We start from the raw sequence: 24,508 nt of genomic DNA, 5'->3' as shown, positions 1-24,508 counted from the left end.
AACAGTAAGTCTCAGAATAACAAATGTCCATACTGTACATGTAAAATTCTGGGAAGAGCATGCAAGGTCTTTGAAAAGAAGCTGAGGAAAAGCTTGCCTTTTAAAAGGGCCCAGTGACAACTTCGTAAATGATATTTGGCCTTTAATAATGCTGTTTATAGCACAGGAAATGAAGGCCTGAGTGACAGAAATGACATGGCTCTGACAAATGAATGTGGGAAAATGGGACAAAACTTGAGTTATTTATTGTTTCTGCTCAGTAGACCACTACCTGCAGTAGCCATTGGTTTTACCCACTAGTTGACATTCTGGAAATGTGAAACTTATTGATAGAAAACAGAAAACTCTCCAAGTCTTAAGAGCAACTATGAAATAGAAACTAAGTCAACATAAGAAACAACTCATACCAGTGACCTTTCAGTTAAGAAAAAGGAAAGAAAGATGAAAGAATTCCTCAGTAGTCAAGAATATAAAACTCTCCTCTCTGTCTATCAGTTAATGAATAACCTGTTAAGTAGAGGGAAATATGAGAGAAATGACCTGGGAATATTCCAGCTTAAATCTTCATGTTGGAAAACAACCTTCCATCCACCTTGACATTGTAAAGCTCTGGCATGGGAACTGAAATGAAAGATGCTAGGAAAAGATTAGGTGACTAAGGCTTTTACTGGCCAACTTCCCTCATTAAAAATTAGCCCTGAATTTAAGAGTTCCCTAAGTCCCTCAAGTCACTCACTTGGGTGGAGCCATAGTAAGGGCTGGCCTGAAATTGTGTGAACTCAGGGGACAGGGGTGACGATTAAAACCACTCCAAACAGGGAAATCAGGGAAAGATATGGGTTTCCTTAAGACGGGTTGGCAAACAACAGTCCTTGGGCCAAATCTGTCTGTTCTTGTAAATAAAGTTTTACTGGAACTTAACTACGCCTATTCATTCAGGTATCCTCTATGGCTGTTTCCACAATGCAATGGTAGACACCATATGGCCCACAAAGCCTAAAATATTATATTATCTGGCCCATTCCAGAAAAAGTTTGCCTACCTCTCCTTTAATATTCCATTTATCTGGAAATAGCTTCAGTTGTTAAAAACTTTGAAGTAATAACTTAGAATAGCTACCTAACTGGACACAAACTTCAGGTAATTATTCTTAAGCTTTGGAGCTGAAAATGACAGCATTGCCTGAGTTCCTCACGGTTGTTTTACTTTCTGATTAAGAGCAGATATACGTTATATATTCAATTAGGCTACAACATTTGAAACTCGGTCCGTTTTTATTCCTCTGTACTAAAGAATCTGACAGTAGAGGTAAAGTCCAACACAGTCAACAGGGTAAAGGTGATTTCTTTTTGCAAACCAAGCTACTTAAGAAAGTATTAATTAAAAAGATAGGTATTAAAAGGAAATGCTGAATGGGGGCTTAAAGGAGGAATTTACATGCTTGAAAATAATAGTAACAATTTCTAAAGCTTTTTAAAATACCGCCAGGTAATAACTCATTTAATCTTTACAATACCCCACGCAGAAGATATTATGCAGCCCATTTTATAACAATGCAGTTGAGATCAATGGGTTAAGTTGCTGGTGATCACTGACCAGCAAAGCTGGACCACAGAGTCCCCTTCATATCCAAAGGCTTTCCGTACTCCACCTGGCCCCACAGTGCAGGGCTGGCAGAGGGAAGACTTGTTTAGGAAAGTTGAGTTTCCTTATCCTAACCTGAGTGGGCCTGGACAAGCCTTTTAGTCTCTCCGGATTTCAATTAACTTATCAAAAAATGAGCACTAGTGTCCTATAAAGGTTTTACTGCTTTGCTCTAAGAAACCTGTCATTGAGAATTTTACTATATTTAGATTGAAATATGTTTGAAAGAGACTTTACCTTCCTGTGTTTCCTTTGTTCACGGCTCTTGCTCCTTTCTGTTCAAGTATTTGGTGGAATGCTTGGGGAAAGTTCTATGGGGGCCCCCACCCCCACCTCTGTTCATGTTTTGCGGCTCCTAACAAGGCAAAGTATGGTGACCCACCAGCTCATAGCCTTCATTGGCGGGTTGGTCTTTGCACAACCCTGGCCCTTGCATGTCCAGCCCCCCGCAGTTGCCCCTCAGCCTGCCCGGGCCACACAGCTGCCCTCAGTGCCCTTTTGCACCAGCTTCCAACACTTCTTGGCCACTAACTGGGGCATTTTTAAACCTGAGCCAACAGGTCCCAAGTGGTTAGCCGTCTGAAGTGGAGTGTCTCTCAAGAATCTCAAGAGAGATTCTGCCAAATTCAGAAAACGCCACCAGTGTCTACTCTCTGAGGAAGTGGATTTTATAAGTGAAACTATCCTGTGTCCCTTAACGTCTGGGCTGGGCAGCCATGGTAGGCGGCTGCCGAGAAAGTGGGCGAGTTTCAGAGAATGATAGTTGCCTTTGCTGTCTAGTTTTTACCAGGCCAGAAAGAAAATGGTGACTTTCTTCTCACAAGAAATTTACTGCCAGGGGAAAATAGAGACTCACACATCAGCCATGCATGGGATGGCCGGGACGCTCTCTAACTCCAGGGAGCACACTTACTGAACGTTTTTTTAAATGACCAGAGAAAAAAGTTACAAACAAGAAAAATGTCTTCTGAGAGATTGGGCCCCACCCTCCCCACCCACCTACAGGGAACTATAAATTAGATCTTACAGACACAGCAAATTGGCAGCCAAAGCTTTAAACATTATGAAGTGCCAGGTCTGGGCCTCAATACAGATACTTTTTTGTTTGAGGCACTTGCCATTTAAAAAAAAACACTTAGAAGTTTCTGGAAGGGGTAGGGCCATAGACAAAATGCCCACACAGAGAGGGTATGTTGTGAGAAGGGATGCCCTGCCTCTCCCATGTACTGGAAGCCTGATAAGAATCATTTCATGTATTCCCACAAAAACCCTCTGAGGTGGGTGTCATTATCTTCCTATTAGAGAGGAAGACGGGCCCTAATGGTGGAAGAACTTGCCCAGGTTCACTTGTGAGCCCACATCCCCATCAGGAAGCATTCCGAAGATGAAAGGAAACACGTTTGATAAAATCTCCCCATATTAAGATGGCTCTCTTGACAAGAGAACATAAACTGACTCTGAATTTTTCCTTTGAAAAATCGCAGGGAATATGACCATAGAATGTCAAGCCTTGTATTTCTCCCCTAAAGGAAGAGCCTTTTTTTCTTTTTTTTCCTGCCACAGAACCATTAGGGCCTCAGAGATCAGTTCATCCAAACCCCCTCACAGAACAAAGAAGGAAATCGAGGCACGGAGATGTAGGGTGATTTACTCAAAGACAAACTAATCAGTGGCAAAGCTCTTTTGGGCCCTACTACTCCATACTTAAAAAATTTTTTTTCTAGCTTTATTGAGGTATAATTGACAAATAAAAGTAAATGATTTTAATGTGTACAATGCTTTGATATACACATATTTTGTATTACCACAATCAACTTAGTTAACACATCTATCATCTCAACTAATTACCCTTTTTTTGTTTTGTTTTGCTTGTGGTGAAAATGTTTAAACAAATTTCAAGTATACTATTCAGTATTGTTAACTAGAGTCACCATGCTGTATATGAGATCCCTGAATTTATTAAACTTGTAACTGGAAGTTTGTACCCTTTGACCAATATCTCCCCTTTTCCCCTCACCCTTGGTAACCACAATATATATATATATGTATATGTGTGTATATATATATATATATATATATATATGTATATGTATATGTACATATATATGTATATATGTATATGTATATGTATATGTATGTGTATATGTATATATATTTTTTAACATAGGAGAGAACACCCCAGTTAGTGGGAACAAGAAAAAGGACTGCTGACGTTTTGACTCAAAATTTAAGGACCACCTACATTTTGTCCACTGGCAAAAACCATAAATAGATTATCAATTCATAGCATCATCATTGATGTGACTGTCTTTATCATAATTGGAGTCTCTCTCCTTTTCCATAGTTATTATTCTGGTCATAAAAGTCCAAACAATAAGTGGACTAAGGAATGAAAGGTAGATCATGATGAAAGGTCCAAAATGTACCCACTCATATACTTTTAAAAGTTCCATTCTTTCTCCTTCTTGTATTTTCTGCAGGAGGGTTGGCTTATGAAAGTGCTCTTGGGCAGGACTGAATGTATAAATGCTGTGGTTTTGTTGTTTCTCTTTCCCTTCCCCAGCTTTAGTGGTGGCATCGAGCTTACTAGCAACTAAAAGTAGATGCTCCAGTGTAACAGGCTTTCATAGACACCCAAGAAAGCTTGGAACAAGCTTGTGCCCCCAAGTGGCACTGATCTGTTCTTGTAGGCAGAACAATAGATTGAGTAGAAGCTGATGCCCTGTCATGGTAACTCTCTTCCCTTGTCCCCTCCTCTCACTGGCTCCCCTTCTTCACAGGTCACTTCTTCACAACTCTTGCCTCTTTTACTAAATTTTCTATCAGAGGCAGGAAGGAGGTTATTGTGAGAATTTGTGGTGGGGGACCTGCTCTAGTCTGAGCTCAGTTTCTGTGTCTGTCACTGGCTATCGATTGCTCACTCTGAGCACGGTTGTACAGAACCATGGGTCCTACTGCTGAGAAATGGCCTAATTGAACCAGTGGCAATAGCTCCCCTTTTTTGTGGAAGCAGAAATGTCTGATTTTAAGGCTGGAAGAATGATTTAATGATCCTACTCACTTTTTAAATCTGATCCCAATTTCTAGCTTCCTGGATTGTCCCATTGAATTAAATAACGCTTCTCTTTATTCTGGATATGGTCATACTCCAAGGAGCTTTCCCTGGTCCTCCTGAATGAGGAGGCTCCAAAGCCTGATTCTATCCCCCTAAATGTACTGTTAACTAAACTATTTCATAGCTTCAACAAGATATAAACCTTGGGTCTCTACAATGTTTTTTACACACATGGGATGTTCATAAGCAAACTTGGTACCCACCAAATAAGGCTAATTTATCCAGTTGAGTTTCAGTAAAAGAAAAAGATAAAAAGAAGATAAATGTCATGTTTTTACTATCTCCCCAGCACTTCGCATGTTAATGCTTTATCATTCATACCAAAGATAGATGTACCAGAGAACTGAGTTTACACCCAAGGACTCATGGCTAGAGGTCAATGTTCACCCATTTATAGGACAGAGTCTTCTGAATGGTCTGGAAGAAGGTCTTGCTTTGCCCAAAGGCTGCCTGAGGACAGGGCTGAGGCTGACTAAAGGCTATCCTCAGTGAAAGCTGCTCAACTCAGATCTTATCAACTGCTTGAAACTGCCTCCTTCTGGGAAGATGGCCAACATGGTTACCTCATCTGGGTGGGAGGAATTTCTCTATGTAGCATCATAGACGGTGGGGCTAGATTAGACTAATGACCAAATTTCAGCGTTTGTGGGGCCTTCTTGATGATTGCCAGGAAGTGAGTGCTTAAAACCTTAAGTTACCCATAGAACTAGAACTAGAGAGAGCCTATGCATGAATTCCTCTTCCCCAGACACACACACAGTATCCTCAGAAGGTTGCCATTTCATCCTCTGATCCACAAAGGAAAAGCTCATTGACTCTAAAGCAATTCATTGCACCCTGAGGTAAGATCTATCTTTCTGAAACTCTACCTCCTTTCCCACACTGCAGATTTTCAAATATATGAGGGTAATTATTACACCTTGGATTAGATAACAGAGTTCCTTCGCCCTTCTTCATGCAACATGTTTTTCAGATTCTTTACCCATTTGGGTGAAGAGAAAGTTCCCCTTAGAACTTCACCTCACTTCTACATTCATGAGAAGACTAAAGCATTGGATGACGTGCCTCCAATCACCACTGTCACCTCCTTGAAACTTCTCTATTTCCAAACCCTCCTACTTCCCACAAGAGTCTTTTTCTTCACTGGCCTGTTCTCTTTCCCTCCCACACAGCACATCCTGGCCCCCCACACTCTGGAACACGCCCCTCAGGCTCTTCCCACCCCACGCCTCTCTTCCGTGATACATCCAACTCAGACCAAATTCTGCATTTTTAACCAAATGAGTCTAAAATTTGCAAAATCCCAAGATTTTATAAATGATAGAATCGTTTTCTATCATTATATAGGATCTGTTTCAAATTGACCAATTTCCAAATACTTTAAAGACTTTTGAACAATTTTTCTAAAAGACCTTCCTTCAAATTAAAGTTTTTTTTTTACACTCAAATCAAACTTTATTGTATTTGTAGGCCAGCAGAATGAATATAAAATCCCTTAAGCAGAGATTAAATTATAGATGGGTCATGGGAAAGATTGATCCTTAAGGAACTACTTTTAAGTTGAAGAGGCTTTAGGCAAAATGGGCTGATTTTGTCCCCTAGTTGGAAGCTTTAAACAGGGGCTGGATGGATACAGATGTTTTCCAACTTAATAATTTTGAAAGCAATTTTCTTTTACATGGAAAAAGCCACAGAAATGAAGTTGAGGGTGGTAGAGAGTGTGTGTGCCAGTTGGCAGTGTGCCTCCCCTGCCCCCACCCCCACCCCCACCACAGGTTAAAGGTTAAAAATGCTCATCAGTCTATGCCAGTATCTGCCCTGATTCATCTTGGAAACTCTGAGTCTTTAGGGCCATGTTGGGCTGAATGGTTATTTTGCAACATCTCGAATCAGAACCACTGCCAAGTTTGAAATAAACCCAGGTTTGTTAAGATATTTACTAATAGGAAGGTTCCTGAAAGGATAGAGCAAAGCTCAAACAAAGAAAATAATGTCATGAACACATCAACTTGAGAGAGGCTGGCTAAACTGCCCCAGAATTGCCATTCTCTTCCCCCTCTCTCTTAGATAAGCTTTCTGGCTTGTCAGTGACATTGTCAGTGACATACCATTTGTAGCCCAGTTTGGTAAACAAAAAGTAATTTAAAAAATAAATATAAATGCATGCATGGAGTGGGACAGCAGACTTTAAAAATGGGCTAAGTTACTTGGGAACCTAAATCACGGATGAAGTCATTTTGATTTTGTAAAAATTAAGTCATGACATGAAGGCAAAACATACATAGGGTCCCGAATGATTCTCCTTCCAGAATTTTTCCCCTTCTATGCCGTTGAAAGCTCTGTGTGTATCACTCTTTGTTAAAATCAACACACAAACAAAAGCAGCAGAACGAGACATCAGCATAGAAATGATGTTTAGCGTCCCGGCCTGTGTTTGAACTGCAGCACCGATGACTGGCAGTTACTTCACACTTCATAGAGGTTCAGAGTGTGATGTCACTCTGTCCCCAAGAGCTATCTTGTAAATGGAACCTCTCTTTGCTGAGGAGGCACAGTCGTCCCTACATTTTCCAGGGAAGATTAGCAGTTTACAAGTCTGGCTGACCTGGAGCCTGAGGAGGGTTTCCTTGTCGCTATGTGCAGCCTGGTTAGCCACGAAGGCCGCTCCAGTCTCCATCTCAAGTCAAGCAGCCACAGGCTGAAGGGTGGCCGTCTTCCATCTTGTGGCTGAAAACTTGGATATGAAGCAACATTTTTTCTTCTTTTCACTGGACTGCTTTTTTATATCTTATTTATTTAGCCAAATGGTTTTTAAGTAACTTTAAACAGATGGTGTATAACCTAAAGAAAATAAGCACAGTGGCTAAACTAAGAAACAATATTTAGTGAATTCTCATTATGCATTAGGCGTGTGCTAAGGAACATACAAATATTATCTCATTTATTTTTTCATTTGGTGTGTATTAGAACTTTCATTTTACACGCTGGAAAACTGTAGCTCCAAGAGGTCTAAGCAACTTGCCCAAGGTGTTTAAAACTCATGCTAGTCTGATTTCAAAGCCCTTGCTCTTTCCCTCTGTGCCACCCAAAGAGAGATTAGAGTTGTGACTATTTGAACTGTCCCACACACCGGGCTTAGCTTCAGCTCTGTGCCACCACTGGGTAGAAGTGGGGTTGGGGGGCTGAAGGAGGGTGGTGGCCCATATTTGGAAACATGATCAGTCTGTTGTTTGATCATGTTTGGGGGCTACTGACTATGTGCCCACCATAAATACTGCTGGATGTGAGATCAGGTGCACAGTATGAGAAGCAGATTTTCTGCTTTAAATACTTACAGGCAAAGAAGAGATTCCTTCTCTGCAGCCATTCATGTCTCTTCCAATATTTTCTTCTCTTCTTATTGCTAGTGTTAACCCTCTCCTTCAATTTTTTCTTTTTTTCCTTTCTCCTTTCCTGTCTATGTATGTCATGGCTCCACAAGAGAGAAGAAATAGATGTACACACAAAGATATGAATCGGGCATATGTGATTTGGGGGCATTTGCTCCATTTGAGAGAGGAAAACCAAAAGAAGGAACAACAACTAACTATTTCATGACACACCTAAAACACATTCATATTTCTTGGAATAAAATGATGATAAAGAATCTTGAATGAATATTTTCACATTTTAAAGTGCTGGATTTGTACAAGGGTAAAATGCCTAGGAAATAGTCTCTCGTGTTTCTAATCTTTCACAAAAACTTAGATTGTGTTCGAAAAAATCACACCAGACTGTAGGCAATGTAAACATGTCCACTACTACCTCAACTCCATTTACAGTTTCTATTGTGACACACATGACCACAATAGATAAAGTATCCAAAGGCTAATTTGTAATAAAGTCTCTCTAGGACCCTTTCAAATATTTTATAATGCAAAATAATAAAATGTCACTCCCATAAGTAACAGTGGATGATCAGCTCATCTTTGTCACCATTTTGATGGCCAATATTCTAGATATTTCATGGCTGTATAAGCAGAGAATCTGACTATAAACTTCATAATATACACATCTATGAAAGACTGTGTGAAAGCAAAACTGGGGTCAGATAAGACATTGAGGTGACTAAAGATCATTTACGAGATATCACAAAGTGTAAGTGACCCTTCTAAATCTCATTATCCTCACAAATAAATCCTTGACAACAATAGAAACAGAAATTACCATCAATATTTATATTTGGACTCGAGTGAAAGAATTAAATCCTCAATTACCTCTAAAAACATATAAAACTAACCCAAGTTAAAAAAATCTAATGGTCAATCCACAGAGGGGAACATTTATTTCTCACAGGGAGATAGTGGCTTTACAAACCAATAATATTAGCAAAGAGTTTTAAAAAGTGGAAAAGCATAATATAAAAATAGAAAACAAATAAATTATAGTTCAGACTTTCTTTTAACCCACCGGAACCAAATAGTCAAAGAACATCCAACAGGAATATTTGCACTAAGCAAATATTTGTGCATATAAACTCTCTCGTCTCAGTTTTGATCTTTCTCTTAAACATTATGAATTTTACAGCTTGGCAAAGTGTTGGGTTTACCATCCAAAACCCAAATGGCTAATGGTAGATTAAAAGTGTAAACTTCTCGGTCAGTCCTTTTAACAGAGAATCAGGGCCTTCTCAGCATTTTGGCTCTGGCTTATGTGTAACACTGTGTAATTTGTTATAATGTTAATGTTATATAATTTATACTTCGGTTGAATTTTTTAAAATAATGAATGACTTAAGAGAATGTTAGAGAACTTAGGGGTGAATTCAGGTCGATAAAAAATAATTTCTAGATCCATTGAGTAGTCTTCAAAGAAAACTTCCCTAGCATCATGAATGTAATTTCTAAACTATCATCAATAAGTAATATTCCCACACCCTTGATTATATCATGCTTCCAAATCTCATAAGAAAAAATTTTTCATAAGAAAAAAAAAGTCAGGAAACATTTCTAATGGAAGAAATGTCTGTTATAAATCACCAAAACCCCAGAATAAGAGCAGGATGATTTACAGGAATACTGAGAATCCACTGAAAATATTTTCAAGCGTCCTTGTTATTTTGAAGTCTATGTTATAAAGTGGCAAGGCACAGAGGAAAAGTTGTGTCCTGTAGCAGGACTAGCTTTTAAAGGCTGAAGTGTAAAAGGATAATTGAAGATTGAAGGTAGAAGGTATTTAACTGTATGGGAAACTTCAGAGATTGCTTGGCAATATTAAAGCAAGAAGCCCAAGATTTTTATATTCCTGAGCACTTTAGCAAATGTTATCCTCGTGTCAAGCTCCTAGGAAATAATGGCCTGTTTTTAAAAGCAAATAACAGAAAGAAAGGGGGACTCCCTTTGAAACAGTACGTACAGCACTCCGAAAAAAAAAAAAAAAAAAAGATATGTTTGTATTATGCGTTCAACCCTCAGAATGTGAGTACCAGTTAATAACTATTAAGGATGCAGAGGCACACATAAATGATTTTCACAGTTGAGAGGGCAAGCACTTTTTTATATTAGAGTGGAATAGATAATCAGGAAAAGCTCACAGGAAAGACAAACTTCTGGTATGATCACCCTTCAAGCTACACTGGGGCTGAAGAAGAAAAGCAATTATTGTTTAAGCTAGGTTAGGCCTCTTTCTGTTACAAGCCCCACTGCTCTTTTTTTTTTTTTTTGGTGGCTTGACCTTGGTGTTATCAGCACCATGATCTAACCAAGTGAGCTCTCTGGCCAGCCCTTCCCACTATTTTAAAGCTCCTGACAATCTGTGTCTTCTCTGAGTAAACTGTGAAGGTAAGAAACACGGCCCAGGCTGGCCGGTTAGCTCAATCGTTAGCTTACTTGGTTGAGTGTGGTGCTGATAACACCAAGGTGAAGGTTCAGATCCCTGTATAGGCCAGATGCCAAAAAAGAAAAAAAACAAGCAAAAGAAACAAGGCCCACCTTTAAGTTGAACCCTTTTATAAGTAAGATCCTTTGAGACCCTGTATTTACATTAATCAATAATTAAAGCCAAGAGTCTTTAATGGATGTGTCTCAGATATAAAGCAAAATGAGGCACGGAAAATCAGTGAGGAAATAAATGAATGAAATGGACTATCTCTCAGTTTCACACTGTGTAGAAGTCATCTGAGAGTTTCAAAAAGACAAAAAAACAAAACAAAACAAAAAACAGTCAAGAATTTAAGTTTAGGACAGATAACTATTTTGCTGAAGGAAAGATAAATCTACTTAGGTTTATCAGGTTTTTGTTTTGCTTTCTTTTGTGTTGGTAGGAGGAAAGGTTCAAGGCACAGAAGGTTCTCAGGGCACAGTGATATAGAAATACAAATAGTTTCAAAACGGTCACTAAAATTACATCGCAGCATTATTTTGCTTTAGATTCCATAGAATTAGTTGTGTTGGAGCAGGATATTTGCATTTAATGATCTGTATAAAATTTCAAGTCCTTGTCAACATTAGCAACAAAAACAATAACAAAATAGTAGGGTTACTTAACAAACGTTTACCAGAAAATTCAAACCACCAGACATAAAAAAAATTATTTGGCAGCTGGCCGGTACAAGGATCGAACACTGGAACTTGGTGAAAATTCTTTTAAAAGTAATGTAGCTTATTTGACCTGAAAATATGAACACATCATTTTGACATCTAAATCCTTAAAATTCTGTTTATACAACGTTTATTTTAGTGAAATTCCTTATTTTATCTTGAGATTTGCTTTGAAAGGTGAGGTTTTAAATTTAATTGACACAAAATGACAACCAAAATAATAGTTTATGCCAAATGAGGTAAGCATTTAAAAAACAAATATTAGTCATGTTATTGCAATGCTGCATGGATAATTGACAAAATCTATACTGCTTTAATTTAAATGACTTCGCTGGTAAGTTTGCTTTTCTCCTTACTAGAAACTTCCTTCCTATAGGTTTGAGAATGGGATCAGTTTTATCCTCAACCAGTTATGTTATAGTTTAGATTCAGATGTTTCACACTACTTTATGTCACAAATTCATTTTTAAAAATTATTCGGCTTTCAAAAACAACCAGGATCATACTATTTTTAAAAATGATTCAAATATTTAAGAAATCATGAAATCTTCTTAAGACCTAGAATATACAATTGGCTTACTTTCCTGAATTATCAGTTTTGCCCCCTCAAATCTTTCCATAAAAGAAATGATACACACACATACTGCCTTCACATCATTTAAAGTGACTACACATAAGGAAGAATTTGGACTCTTTCCCGGTCCCACAAAATGTTAGCTATATGACTTGCACCAGCTGAAAAAACCTCTACTCTATTTGCACTTATTATATTGGTTCAGCGCCATGAGAGAGAAATCTTTAATTAAGGTTTGAGTTTAAATCTAATTGGATAAACGTACCGTGTGGAGATTTATACCGTGTCCCTGCTAAGCAGCTCAAAAGTTATACACTCAGAAAACATTCTGCTGAGACTCTTCTCAGGACTAAAACCATGCCCACTGACTCACCATTGCCTTGAGCAGAAATCGGTGAATTTTAGAACAAAAGGAACTTTAGGGACATCCTACCCCAACACCTATAATTTATAGGTGAGGAAGTTGAAGTTACTGTCTCACCCAAGGGCCCAGCACTGGTGAAAAGCAGATATGCAACTCTTTCTAGGGTCTCATCCCAGATCTTCTCTGCTCTAAGGAGCACAGCTCACACCTAAGTAAACAGCTACACAGAAAAATATATTTCTTTCCACCTTGATTGACTTTCCTCTTGAACTTGGGATCATGAAGCATAGGCTGATTTATTTAGAATTTCTGGACATTTGAATCCCTTTTCTTTGTCCCATGTTCTAATCCTGTCACTCTTACACTGCTCTATGCTATGTCAGTTCCCCACTTGACAATATTCACTTTGGTTTAAATGTATGGGTGGCAGGAGGAAGTGTATGTAGACTAAGTCTTTAAGGGTCTTCCTGTGAGGTGCGTATCCTGTGTGTGCTACTCTCAGTACAAGAAGAAGAATATATGTTCCCACCCCTTGGAAATATTATGGAAGACTAATTAGTTAGCATTTTCAAAGTGCTTTGACAATGAAAAGTGCTATTATTACACCTGATTAAATTTCTCTTATAAATTCAGCAACAATTTCATTTGTATTTGCTTCTGGGCCAAGAAAAAGGTCGTGTGGACTTATCGAGGCACTAATATGAAAGCCAGTCATAGGTAGGTTTTGCTTTTTTCTTTTTCTTTTTTATTCTATTTTTAAAATCATTTCTTCTTGTCTCTAGCCACAGATCTGCCTTGAATGGGCACATATTCAGAAGTCAATGCTATATTTTGGAGTAAGATGCTTTTTAATAATTAGAGTTTTTGTGCATGCAAAAAAACAGCCTACTAACAAGGTAAATGCTGATTCATAAAGAGACAGCCACAAATGACAACGTATGCCCTACATAAGTTATGGTAAGACTGCCCAGCAGATGAACACAAACGTGCAGAGGCAGCATTGGTCGAGGCAAAAACTTTGGGGGGTCTGAATCATTCCCTGAATCTTCAAGGTGGTATCATCAGTAGGACCTTGTAAACATCTTTTCCCACTGGTTAGGCTACTGTCTTAACCTGTTGTGATGCATCAGAACTGCAGAATAATTTGGTTGGTCTGGTTTTGCTGCCACATGTAGATACGCAGAGGAGTCTCCAGGGAGAGGAGAGAGGTGTGTGTGGAAACTCAATCTGATTTAGAAATCAACTCTCCTGTAGGTAATGTTGTGTTCTAATAAAGACCTGGAAATATAGACTCGGAGGGTGTAATTAACAGAGTTGGGAAATCAACAAGCCAGAAAACTGTTGATAGAGAAGTATTTCTGTTGTTCAAAACATGTTTTGTGCATTAGGAAAACAAAACCAAATTCTTTCCCTCGGTATCTACCTTTAAAAGCACATCAGCTAATGAAGGGGACATCAGAACTGACATCATGGCATAACCAGCAGCCTGAGCCCTGTTTGTATGCGGTTGTAAGCTAAGTTCTAGTTTACTGCTGATGTCATTAGCCAAACTTGCATTCGTGATGTGGATTGGCAAGCTTTCCATTTCTTCCACATAATAAACAACCATGGCACACCACGGACAATCATAAACCTGAGTGTGTCATGCATTCTGTTAAGTTGTGTGGCATGTAAATTCTGAACAATTCCCACTGCCATAGCTGCAGGAGCAGAAACAGGCTGTAGTGATGACACAGGACCCTCCTGTTTTACATTCTCTGTACAAAGGCAAGTGACCCTCCATCCTCGCCTGAGCACGAATGAATGGAGACGGTTTTGTAGCACACTCACTGAGCTAGAAATGCTGGCAGCCAGTGCTCCACTTGGTAAACTCAGCAGGAAATGAAGAAAACTAAGCCCTCATTTAAGGTACATGGTTTGATCTGCATGAATGTGTATGTTGTAAAAATCTAATTGTGCATCTATAATTTCGGGTAGACTGCACATATCTACTGTGAAACCCACAACGCACACTGCACATCTGCTCTGGTGATTGAAATTCTGAGACAGTGTTCTTCAAATAAATTTTTCTAAGAAATCCCATCTAAGTATAAATAAGCAAAGTCAGACATCACATATCTGGCAAAATTAAATGCCGAAATTGGATAAATTTATATTTTATTGCTCGTTCTCTTTATTTTGGAGCTATTTCCTTTGCACTTGGCACAATATATGGTAACTTAGCCCAAACTCAGTTGAGTTTCCAATACAATCTCTGTGGCATATATGTTAACAGAGGTACACTGGGTAGATATTCCAAGGGCTCAATTAATCTTTATTTACTTGTGTTATAAACAAAAAATGTGTGTGCGCATGCTCGTGCCTGAGTGCACACACAAATATACACACTCATTGCCTGAATAATCTCCAGGGGTTTCTACTGAAGTGTTTTCTAACAAGGGGAGCAGCTGAGTTAATCACCCCAGTACAAATTAGGGGTGCTGAGGACTGAACCTTTTGCTCTACCATTGGCCTCCTGACAGTGTGTTTTTCATTAATGCTATTCCCTCGGTAGAATTACCGACGTCTCACTTTAAATACACTTTTCTGTAAGTCAACTAACAAAACTAATTAGAAACTGTGAAAGGCCATATTGATAGAGTAAAAATATATAAACCAGCTCTGACAATTCTCCTAGAGGACTCCATACATCATGGGACTTTATGCTCGACTTTGGGCTCTTTTTGGCTAGAATATAAATAAACTAAAGTAAGATCTCACGTTTTAAAATGACTTTAAAGAACCACACATTTCCTGAAAGAACCATTTTCAAATTACATGTAAACATGTTTAATCAGTCTTTACTGCTATAAGTGGCTGGGGGATTTCACAGGGGCATGGCTCGGTGACCTACCGGCTGGTGGCATAGCCCCTCATGGTGTGTCTACCTGATGCTATGGTTTGATGTGTCTCACTGAATTGACAGGTTAGTTCAGTCACAACTAATATGACTGACTTTTCCCAGTGGACCCCCTCTACTCACATACCAGCCTTCACACTTCCCAGCTACACCTCAGCCAACTGGTAGCTTGAACATGACAGATTCAACCAAGGATAAAAACAACTACAAACCTTGCAAGCCCCACACAGTTCATAGCAGCACTGCCAAACCCATGGCCAAAGCAGCTGAGCAGTGGTCTCTGCAGGCTGCAGGAAAGCCATTTTCTTCCTGTGTGCACACCCTGAGAGACAGCAAAGGACTCAGATGCATGTGAGCACAAATGCTGTTCTGCCACTTACTAGTTATTAAGCCTCTCTAAGCCCCCAAATCCTCATCTCTGAGAGTACGATGACATAGATAACAGAAACAATGATGGCTGCTGCTGCTGCTACTCTACTATCACAAAACTGCTACAATACTCCACCACTGCTATAACACTACTGCTACTAGTACTATTCTCACCACCACTACTACAATTAATATTATTACTCTATATGTTCCTTTCCTCATATTACTGCCTATTGTTATAGTGGCACAGCAGTTAAGGGCATGAACTCTAGGACTGAGACTAATGGGTTTAAATGTCAACTCTGCTGTTTACTAACTGTGATTTTGGGTAAATTATTTAATCTTCCTGTGCCTCAGTTTTCTCCTCTATAAAATAAGCCTGGTATTAGTAAATATCACATAAGATCATTATAAGAACTCAGTATATTAATATTTATAAAGCATTTAGAACAGTGCTTGGCTAAGGGAAAATACTATATAACAGTATGTTAAAAAAATTAGCATGGGTAACTGATGACTGGCACCAATGCAATGTAATGGGCAGTAACTGTTTTTAACTTGGTACCTGTAAACAACATGTTACAGATTGTCAAATTCATTTATAAATGGTTGATTATAATCTAAGAAAAGTGAGTGCCTGAACCAATGATCCACAAAACTACTGAATCACTGTAACAAGCAATTTAAACACCACGCAAAGATAGTCAATTGATCTCTCTCCCTCTCAGTCTGTCTCTCTGTGTCTCTCTTTCTGTATCCCTCTCTCAGCTCCCAACAAATGCCTCCACACATGAGTTAAGCTTTTGCCCAGTTCAGAGCACATGGTTGGGACTGATGCTAATAAGCAGTGTGGTGCTTGAGGAGAACACCAGTGGTAGTCACGGCGGTTAGGGAAGTTTTGGGTCTTCAATTAAAACTTCTGGAAAAGACTCTTGTCTAAGTACAAAATAAACAGGTCTCTATCCCACTGAAATTCAAGAGATGCTTAGACACAATTCACTTTCACTGAGTGGGAAAGGGAGCTGGCAGGCCCTCTCTCTGGCTGTGACTTGCCTTCCACAACACTTCTCTCTTATGTGCAGAGCCACAGAGTCACTGACCCTCAGCAACGCGGTGAGTTTGGTGAGTTCCCACAGGTAGGTAAAGCCCTCAAGGTAGGAGAGTTTGCATACAGTAGTACTATACATGCTGCAAATTCTGGGCATCTACATCTTCCTTCGTTCTGTACAAAAAATCCACAGCAATTGGATATGAATTCTTTCAGAAGATAGAATATATTTTATTTTTGTTTACACCCCCAGGAACTGTCATAGAATCCAGCTCATAGTACGTTTACTAAATGAATGAATAAATTTACAAACTTGAAGGTCTCTGAAACACTTCAGGAATACATGTTAGCCTCTAGCACATAGATTTCAGGGGCTACCTGTGTGACAGCTGGACTCTAAGCTGACAGTGTTCACTCCATTCTTTTCATAGTGGGCAGCAGCTGTCAGGATCGATGTTCTGCAGCCAACAGCAGAAGTGAGCAAGGCTCATGGTTCGATCACTGTTCAGCATTGCCCAAAGGGAACTTGTAATATTCTTAGCTTAGCGACATTTTTTATTATTAGCTGATATGTGCTTCTTGCATATCACTGCCAGATTCATCTTCCAGAAAAACTGATTTCATCATGTTCCTCCCTACTCATAATCCTCCAGTGACTCACTATTGCCGAAAAGATAATGACCATTTCCTTAGGCTGGCATTCCAGAGCCTCTGGGGTCTGGCTGGAACCCAATGTGCTTGCCAACTGGACCTCCAGTCTCTCTCACACGAATCCATCTCTCAGCTCAGCAGGTCTGCTGCCGATCCCTGAGCAGAGTTGGGCACATGTCAGTTGATTCATCCACCTGAGAGTTTGTATCTTGAGCAGCTGTTATGAACGAGGCACTACCACCCCTCTCTCCACACTGTTTTCCCCAGCTGGTGAAGCCAAAGCCTGTCCTTCCTTCAGTGGCCTGCTTATTTCCTGCTTCCTTTCCCAAGTCTTTTCTCCAAGCCCACCAAGTCCAGGAGCATGTTTCCCTTTGCTGATCTTCTAAAGCACTTCCTCTTCACAGCACGCATGTGGCACATTGGTCGCAAACTGCTTTGCATTGTTTAATTTCCTGCTCCTCTACTTCAGTGAGGCAATAAACTTCTCAAGGACATAGGTCATGCAACCCCCGTAATGCCTAACCTAGTCAATCTTCAGCTTTCATTTACCCCCAGGACCGATTCCCAAAATGCAATCTATAGGATTTGGCAATTGTAGAGAATCAGCCTCATCCATTCATACAGTTTAGGTTCAGAGAGGGCTACCTTTCACGTAATAGGGCTTTATATACTCAGGCCTCAGGTGAGACAGGAGAGATTTTAAAAGTTGTTGTTATTCCTGGTATCACAGCACCTAACAAGGCAGATACAAGTGAAGGCAAGGTATCCATATCTTGAAAACGTCTAATTATGTAAACTGGGTACTGCTTGATGCTAGGTGGAGATTGAAGGATCTCTCTCCATTGTAAAGCAGGAGGGGAAAAGCTTGGAGAGCTTAATGGGTAAAAGAGGAGTGAAGTTTTTTCATGTTCTCACAGCTCTAATAAGGACGGTGTTGGCAAGGAGCTACCCGCCAGTGTGCTCTGGGCAACTGACTTATTCCTCTGTCTAAGTCAGCAAGAAGTGTAGGTAAAATATGAACTGACATGCATCTTCAACCAATCTGCTGGTGACTTTCCTGCCACTGCTTGGGAGGGAAAGACCAGCTATATCAGCGATCCCTGGTAGATCTTGTGAGAGAGCAGCAAGGAATGTAAGGTACTGCCTTTTCCTTTGAGAGCAGGTAGCCAACGTGGATATTTACAGGAGCAGACACCATACACTGCTGTACTTCTGGCCACACACTCCTCCTTGCAGTTCTGGCTCTCTCTCGGAACACTTGAATTATTCATGACACACAGTGCCATCGCTACACACAGGCAAGTGGGGCCACAGCCCGGCACAAACAAACTGAGGGCCTTTGGTGTGAGAATGGCGGTTCTGTGGCTTTAAAAAAGAGCTGGTGCACCCTGCAGCAGAAAAGCCTGTAGATTCAGCTGTGTTCTTACCTCACTCTCCTTCTGCAGTGACCTCACCCGGCCACAATGCTACTATTCATGCAGATGGAGTGGAACACTGCATACAAAAGTTTCATTTAGGCACATAAACATGAATATTTAACCGGTTTGATTAAAATTGAAAGCTAGATATTTGACTTTCTGCAATTTGATGGGGTTGAGGTGTTTTGGGGTTTTATTTAATGTTTAATTTTAAAGACTGACCTTGAAAAGAATAATAGAAAAAAATAATCCCCCCTCCTTTTCTTTTTCTTTTTTTCATGAAAAACCGTATTTCCTGGTAGGGTCAACCTTCTCTCATCCTTTCTTGCATCACAGCCCTAGATCCTATACATTTTTAACTTACTTTTGTAAAGTCAACCATGGGAAATTTAGACATTGAATCTTTTTCTCCAAATACAGATCTAATTTTAAAAATTTTATCCATTTTACTTAACCAAGCAGTTTATTTTGGCTCTCTATAAATGTGTGTGTGCATACATATACATATACATACTTAGAATAAATTCAAAAAGTGCATACCATTTAGTTATTTTCAAAGTTATAATCTAGACAAGGTTGAAAAGAGGAATTGGAAAGAGGTTTCAAAGAATCCATGTCCCCAAAGGGCACCTGTTATTGCTAATTTTAGTTTCTCAGAAATATTTTTTTCTTGTTATTAAAAGAAGCCCATAATAGAAGAATTGGAAAGCAGGTAAGTATATAGAAGAAAATAGGTATCAGTCATGATTCTAACACACAAAGATAACTTTCTGATTTTTAGTGTTCCTACCAATTGAGAGTGTGTGTGTGTGTGTGTGTGTGTGTGTCTATGTGTATGAAAGAGAGAGCTATTAGGGACGTATTGCATAGACGATATTATTTCTTTTTTCCACACAGTATATTATTGTGATCACTTGAGCATTTTTTCACGGCATTATTTGTTTTTTGAAAACATGGTTTAAATTGTTGCCCAACATTTCACTATTTCCTAATTACTGAACATTTAGATTATTGCTAATTTCCCAAATAATTTTCCTTCTACTTTATAATAGCACTGCAGTGAATATCCTTGAAAATAAATCTCTTCTTGGGTCTGTGATTATTTTCTTAGGACAGATTCTTTCAGGTGGAACCAAAGGATACAGACAATCTTCAAGGCTACCATCCTCAAAGTGCTTGGTTCTCTTGCAAAATTGTTTTCCAGAAAGCGGAATCATATGTATGGCACATAATCGATATCCTCTTAGCCCATCCACTCTGGTATGGAGTATGTTACGGAACAGCATCTCTTAAAACATTTCTTCCCACCAAAAATGTATATTTTCCTAATCTTCTTACAATTTCTGATAAAAAAAAAAATAATTCCTTTAGAAAAGGACAAAGAGTAGAAGATAAGTTCTAGTTTCTTCTTTCAGTGACCTGCCAGTTATGAGAAATTCTACTGTTCTGTCTAATTACACAAGGGGATGAGAATATATTCACACATTATTTGAGAAGACAGACATTATCCTAAAAAGACATTGTAGTAGACATCATCTCAAAAAGTTATATGACTTTTAATGGTTGTCAGATGAGCCATGTTCTAAATATACTAGAGCTGATATTGCTATTTAAAATAAAATCCTGTGAAGAATCCTTTGAAAAAGTGCAAAATTTATTTGTTAATGAAGTAAATTACATAAGTATTTATTTTATACACTGAGATTTCTATGTAAGATTTTCCACAAAACAGGGTGTTTGTCTCAAAATATTGTCCTGAGATATGTATTAATTATGAAGGGGAAGATAGTAACTTTGTAATGGAGCAACTTGGCAGATAGCATCTTAACTGAGTGATCAGGGTTAATCTCAACAGTAATAACACTTATCATCCTGGACCCCTGCTATGATACACTGAAAAGGGTACAGCATCACCTCTGGAGTTTGTCTAAAACATGCATAACCTCAATCTAATCATGAGAAAACATCAGATAAACACAAATTGGGAGACATTTACAAAATAACTGACCAGCACTCTTAAAAAGTGTCAAGACCATAAAAGACAAAGAAAGACTGAGGAGCTGTCACAGAGTGGAAGAGACTAAGAAGACATGACAACTAAGTGCATTGTGGTGATGAGTGCTGGAACAGGAAAAAGACATGAGTGGAAAAATGGGGAAATCATTAATAATTTAAAGAAAAAAACCAAGATGTACTTAAAATATAAAAAATTTCACATAACTAAGGAGGCAAGTTCTATCTGGAAGGTACTGGATCCTCCTGGACATTGGCAAACCTCAAGAAACCCCATGACTGAGTAGAAAACCACTCAGTTCTGAAAAAGCCTAATTTAATCTGTCTTTGTTGAAATCTGAGAACATATTATAGACAAAATCCATTGGATCTTCACATGGCCAACATGTAAATTCTAAATGTGTTTGTTTCTCCTTACTGACAAAATTGTAACAGTGGCGATTCCTCCAAGTAAAGCTGTGGCTTCTTTAGAATACTGGGAATGGCCTTTGAGTTAACAAAGATACACAGAGAAGAAGGATGCCTGTCCTCTCCACTTCAACCCTAGTGTCACATGCTCAGTCTGCTTGTGCTGCCTGATGTGTCCCAGGCTTGTGTCAATCAAATTGCTTCCTTTGTTGGCTAATGAGGAAGAGGAAAAAATTGCCTTGGTATTTGCTTGGAAGAAGCCAAGAGAATCTAAACCAAAACCTTTCACTTAGGGATATGTCATTTAATTTTTGATGAGATTATCAAACATTTCATTCCTAGCCTTAAAATTTTTCAGAATCTGTACTAAACCAGACAAATAATTGAAAGATTCCATGGGACTAATTAAACCTATGTTTAGTACAGTTCTGAAAGCTGATAGAAACCTTTCCACTACCTGATAAATTCAATGCATAATAATTATATTTCACCTCATGACACTTCAATTACCTATTTATAATATTTAACATATATTTAATTTGACGATTATTACATGCTGATTAGGTGTAGGTGTATCATAGAAAATATATCTTCTCTGGGTTTCATTACCACATTGCAGAAACATTGAAATAAGACTCATATGTTTGAATCATCTTTTACTAATTAAAATATAAGAAGTATGAAATCTTCAAGTATCTCTAACTCTAATAAAAGAAAAGAGTTACATATCTTATATTAAACCTCAAAATGTATTTCTTATATTTCTTGTATACCAAACACCTACAGTACAGGTAAAAAATGATTAGCATACAGCTTTCCTTTTTAAAATGAGATCCACAAATTTTCTTGTCAGGAATTTGTAATGTTCAGTAAAAAAGCAAGCCCAGTCAACTCCATACAATATACCAATTTCTATAACGCTCAAAAACAAGCAAAATAAAAACAACATAGTGTTAAGACATGCACGCATGTGTGATAAAACTATTTTCTAAATGCCAAAGAATGAAGAGTACAAATTTCAGGATAGTAGTGACCTCAAGGGCAGAATGTAGAAGGAACATATTGGTAGTTAGAAATGACTGGTGATACTCTTGCTCTGGGTCTGAGTGCCGGGCTCACAGGTATTTGTCGTATCATTGTGCTTTATGACATATATGTACACTACATATATTCTCATTTCAAAAACACTAAAGAAAAAGAATGTTTACTTCCATTGGAAATGCTGTCTATTACTATGACCAACAATTACAAACTATACCTTATCATCTGCATACATTAAATTATTAAAAGTTATATTTTTCAGTCTAATATTATACCCAGAAAAGATATATAGTGTACTTTTTTATATTGTGCACATTTTTTAAAAAAACTATTAGTTGCCAAGAATGATGTCAAATTTCAGCCCTTGGCCAACTTCTTGGCCAACTGGATTCTACTTCTGAGACATTTAAAACTATTTATCTTGCATAGAAATCTGGCAACTGCATTAAACACTTCTTCTACTCGTATTGATGTATTAGGTACCCCTAGCAACATAATAAACACAAAATAACCTTAAAGAATATCTTGAAAAATCAGCTGATTCCATCATGGACATTGTTGTAATGAGACCTATGTAATGCAGATGACAGATTTAATACCAGTATCTATAGTCTTTTGTTTTAATAAAGGCAAAATATGATGAACATATGGAAACTCATCAGATTTGGCCAATATACAACTGCCTCACAATTTGTGGTATCCAATGATTTCTTGTCCAAGAACAATTTTATCCAAATTAGTTGTTTTCAACCCACCCACTTCTTTTAACTGTTGCTTTAAGCAGGTGGGTGCTTCAACAGCTGGGTGGGTACCAGTTAGTGGGGCTTCCAGCAGGGAGGCAAAAGTGACTCAGATCAGAGAAGTGCCTTGTAAATCAGCCACATGCAGCACGGAGACATCCATCAGGGCAGTGTGCCCTTTCTCCACTGCCGCAGTCATGAAGTCATGGGCCTGCCGTGGGACTAACATATTATTAAAATAAATCACTAGCCCGGAGGCTTGCATTTAACTCATAAGGAAATGGGAAGGAGCTGACTTGTCTCACCCAGAATGCTGTTTGTAGAAGCTGCTAAAATTACCACTCTGTGTTGATACCTCTGCTTTCACGGATGCTGAAACACCCAGAGAATAAGGGGCTAGAACATGTATCTTAGAAGACCAGGTTTGGATTCTGCCTACAACAACCCCCCCACCAACCAAAGGTAGTTTCAGTAGGAGACTGAACTTTTGAGAGCATTAAATCCTCAACAAAACGATCAAATAAAAAAATCACAGTCATCCACTTTTTGGTTGCTTTCTTTATCCTTGCACAAAACCTCCAGCTATGACACTGGGAGAACCCAGGAATAAAAACTGGTTTGAAATCTCCCTCCCTTTTTTCATTTAGTTCCTTTCTAGGCAGAATCTCACAGATGCACACAAACTCAGTTTGGAGGGCTGAGACCTAAAACTATTCTAACATCCTAATTGCACACCAGGCCCCATACAGGCCGTTTTCCTCACTGTCACACCATAGTGACTCAAGTCTGCTTAAGAAGACGCTTCCTTGCTAGCATTAGGCTCCACTGCCAAATTCTAGCTTCACTTGTTCCATGGATACTGAAGTCTCACTTCACAAGCATGAAGGCACCTCCACAAAGCCATGCCCAGGGCATGAAGAGTCTTCTCCAGAACTCTGGGATTCTTCTCCTTGTTTCATATCACTGAGCTCTAGTAACTCATCCTCCTTGACTTGGACACATTCTCTCCAGTTTTAACAGGGTCACACCAGATGCAGTCTCTGTCCTCAAGATCGCCCTCTCTGGCTTTGGGGAGGTGCTTTCTTTCCCCTGCCCACACATTGTTCTTTCACACGATGACAGCTAGAGTTATAACTTGGGTTTCAAAGTAGTCCTACATATTCGTTTGCTTGTCCCATTCATAAAAACCTGAAAAGCCTCAGATCAAAAGATTTACCACTAAATTTGGCTTCTATAGATTTGGACTTGCATAAACTACTATGAAGGCAACCCAGACATTGCCTATAAGAAAACAAAACACTACACTTGAGCATTTCACTGTCCTTGTTCTAGTGACCTACAGTACAGACATGTTATTAATCCTCATAGCCTATTAAGTCATTATTTTTGATCCTGCTTATCCAAAGCCATCAGGAAATAAACCATAATCTGAAGCCAGCCGCACAGCCACAGCCCAACTGGAATACATTCACAGATGCTGGCATAGTGTTCTGGGAGGGAATGGGACATCACCCTGAGCAGTGATTCCTGAAAGTCCTCTCAAGGACACCTTCCTGGATTCTGCTCCATCTCCTGCATCCAGCTGAGAAAGTGTGTTCCTTCAGGGGGGGATGCTATTAACAAATTAAAGGGCAAAACTGGTAAAC

The 24,508-nt window shown here is 38.9% G+C and overlaps 1 protein-coding gene across 5 annotated transcripts in view; it reads right to left on the bottom strand.

Annotated features, from left to right (window-relative positions):
- The window catches only part of CREB5 (cAMP responsive element binding protein 5), a 388,746-nt gene that overhangs the window by 41,532 nt on the left and 322,706 nt on the right, over positions 1–24,508 (bottom strand). The window lies entirely within an intron of this gene.

The sequence above is a fragment of the Cynocephalus volans genome, chromosome 6 (assembly GCF_027409185.1).
Source record: "Cynocephalus volans isolate mCynVol1 chromosome 6, mCynVol1.pri, whole genome shotgun sequence".
In the NCBI taxonomy this organism is placed as follows: domain Eukaryota; kingdom Metazoa; phylum Chordata; class Mammalia; order Dermoptera; family Cynocephalidae; genus Cynocephalus; species Cynocephalus volans.
The sequence above is the reverse complement of the archived record's forward strand: the minus strand, read 5'-3'. Positions and strand labels throughout refer to the sequence as shown.